The sequence below is a fragment of the Phoca vitulina genome, unplaced genomic scaffold (genome assembly GCF_004348235.1).
Source record: "Phoca vitulina isolate PV1807 unplaced genomic scaffold, GSC_HSeal_1.0 scaffold4, whole genome shotgun sequence".
Classification (NCBI taxonomy): domain Eukaryota; kingdom Metazoa; phylum Chordata; class Mammalia; order Carnivora; family Phocidae; genus Phoca; species Phoca vitulina.
The window spans coordinates 29,738,972-29,742,070 of record NW_022589707.1 but is presented as its reverse complement, the minus strand read 5'-3'; positions in this window follow the sequence as shown (position 1 = coordinate 29,742,070).

The following is a 3,099-nucleotide window of genomic DNA, read 5'->3' as shown; positions in this document are numbered from 1 at the left end:
TACCAGCAAAAGAGCTGGGCTGTTGATCCACCAGCCCCCATTGGTCGAGGATCTAGGACTGCTCCCGTGGCATAAATTGCCTGGCCCTCCCAGCCTGCCTTGCACGTTGGTCTAGTGCCTTACACAAAGACTGAGGAAGCAGTAGTGCAAAAGGACACTAACAGTAACTGCTACGAATATAGATGTTGCATGACCACAAAAGAAACATTTTATGTAGAATTTAGCTGTCCTCACAACTTTTCCATATATCACTGACCTGACCCTCAAAACAATGTTATGAGCTCTCTAGTCAGGAATGTTTAGCCTCATCAAGGGTAAAGACATGATGAGATACCTGAGGAACAGAGAGATGGGGACTTGTCCAAAAGATAAAAGCCCCACCAAGTATTTTGTATTTTAATAACAAAATAATATATGGGAATTTAAAATGAAACAAAGCCGAGTCCTGAACTTCTTTACTGAATGGAGGAATAGCGATTCTTTTTGAAAGGACGGACTCAAACTTGAATCAGAACCAAGAATGGATTCTTTAAAATGTTAAGTGCTTTGCTGACTTCATATGCAGAATTAACGCACCAGTCCCCTTTCATCAAGGGCATCAAACTGCAGCTATTGTTTGCCCAGTCTGCAAAAATAGCCATCCTACATCCTTGAAGTTTAATTCAACTCTTTCAATAAGCTTTAGATGATGGATAAGCTAGAGGATTAAACCAGGAGCTGCAGTTGAACTCTTATGCCTCATAATTGATACTTTGAAAAGCTAAAACATGTTCACTTCCTGATGATAGCAATTTGCAAGATTGAATGACATTGCAAGCATATTAATTCAAACTGAAAACATTCAGCTAAGTTAATATTAATTTCACAGTGTTCTGAGATTCAAGTGAAGCTGACTTCTGTTGGGCTTATAAAATTAGGCTACAGAAAACAGGCTTTTTTTGAAGATAATTTCAGTCAGTTGACTTGGATACAGGGTGAGCAGTGAATCAGTCTAATGAAATCATAGATTTTCATTTTGGTGTTTTCATCATTTGGAAAACATTAAAAAAGCAAAAGAATATGCTGTGGTAAATTATAAAAACTAAAAAAAAAAAAAAAAAATTAAAGGAGGAAGAGAAAGTGAAAGACACCAAAACCCCAAAATTCTTAATCTCTTACTCTCACAAAAGGCAACCCACTCCAACACCTCCATCATTGCCTACAAAGATAATGTCCAAAGCCTGGCACTTGAGACCTCTCAGAATCTGGTCACAACTACCTCCTCCATCATCCAATCCATCATTAAGTCCAGTCAGTTCTATGCCCCAAATGCATCTCCTCAGGCTGTACCACCCCTGGATTAAACCACTGCAACATTCTACTAGTTAGGCTCCCTCCTTCCATGATGGCCTCTTCAGTCTGTCCTCCTCATACAGCTAGAGTGATCTTTAACAATCCTTCCATGGTATAATGAATTTTGGGGTTACTTACCCAGCACTCACTTCCCTTTTCTTTCTTTCCTAAATGTTTCCAAATTATCTTGGGAGGACCACTCCACCCTCACTAAGTAGCAACATGCCATTTGGGATTGACCCCTGCCCTAGCGACAGGAGGGAGGGAGTCCTGCCTGGAGTTTGAGCTTCACTGCCAAGATTGGGTGATGCAGAGAGGTGCCCACTGTGACTGGCCCAGGCTGATCCAATCAGAGTGAAGGTGAGGGATTCTGTTCATTGGCTTACAGAAGCTGGACTCTCCCTCTCCTTGTGAAAAGAAGAAACAGGTACCATGGTTGATGCCAAAACCATCTTGTCATCTTGAGAGAAGGACTCTCAGAGAAGAGGAAAGGCAAGATGAAATGAAACATCACCTCAAGACTTTGCAGTTACTCAGGCCAATAAATTCCCTTTATTGCTTGAACCCTTTAAGTGGGGTTTTCTATTACATACATGAGAGTGTCTGAGCTTATATACATGGCTTCCCGTTGAACATGGAATCAAGTGTAAACTTCTTACATGACCCCCAAAGCCCTCCTGATTTGGACCTAGCCACATCTCCAACCTCGTCCCTTGCCACTCTCCTGCATGCCCACTACTCTTCAGGCCTCCTTGAACAGACAACACTTCTTCCCACCTCAGTGTTTTCGCACATGTTCTCTTTGTCTGGATATTCTTGTGCGGACTCTTTATATCACCGTCTTCTTATCATCCAGGCCTCAATGTCACCATCACATGCTGGTCCATTCCAGTTTCGAGTCCTACACTATCTTGGTTGCTGCCACTGTAGTTTCAATTTCAGCAACCCCATGAGAAAAGAACTGGGAGAAGGCCAGGCTGTGAGTTGGAAATATTCTTGGTGCCACAAGTCCAATATGCATCTGGTCCCTCCCCACTCTCACTTCTGAGGAAAAAAATGAATGTGTGGGGACATCACATTTTTCTGGGGTTAGGATGGAGAATTTTATTCCCAAGAATGCCAAGAGGCTGCTCGCCATGAGACAAAAGCTGGACTGGACTTTGCTGCCGGCTGTGTGGGATCTAGAAGGTCTTGTGCTGGAAGCTGGTGCAACGGTGCCCGAGGAGAAGGTGAGAGTTCCAGAGGGCAGCAAGTCAGGAGAAGACTGGCAAGAGACTACAGGGCTTAGAGAGCAAGCAGTCTCTTCAGCACTGAAGGGAGGGTGAAGAGGACTTTAATGATATTTTTATGAACAGCAACACATGGTGTACTGGTGTCTTCCCTAAAAACGTTCCTGGGGAAGCAGAAAATCGGGTTCCCAGGGAGAAAGGGGAAATGGAGAGTTACTGTGTGATGGTTACAGAGTTTCTGTTTAAATAATGACAGAGTTCCAGAAATAGATAGTGGTGATAGTTGTACAACATCGTGAATTTTTTTTGAGAGAGAAAGTGGGGGTGGGGGCGGGCAGGGGAGGGGCAGAGGGAGAGGGAGAATCCTAAGCAGGCTCCACACCCAGTGCAGAGCCCCACATAGGGCCACCATCCCGAGATCATGACTGAGCCGAAATCAAGAGTCAGATGCTTAACAGACTGAGCCACCCAGGCGCCTCCAACATTGTGAATTTATTTATTTATTTATTTATTTATTTATTTATTTATTTATTTATTT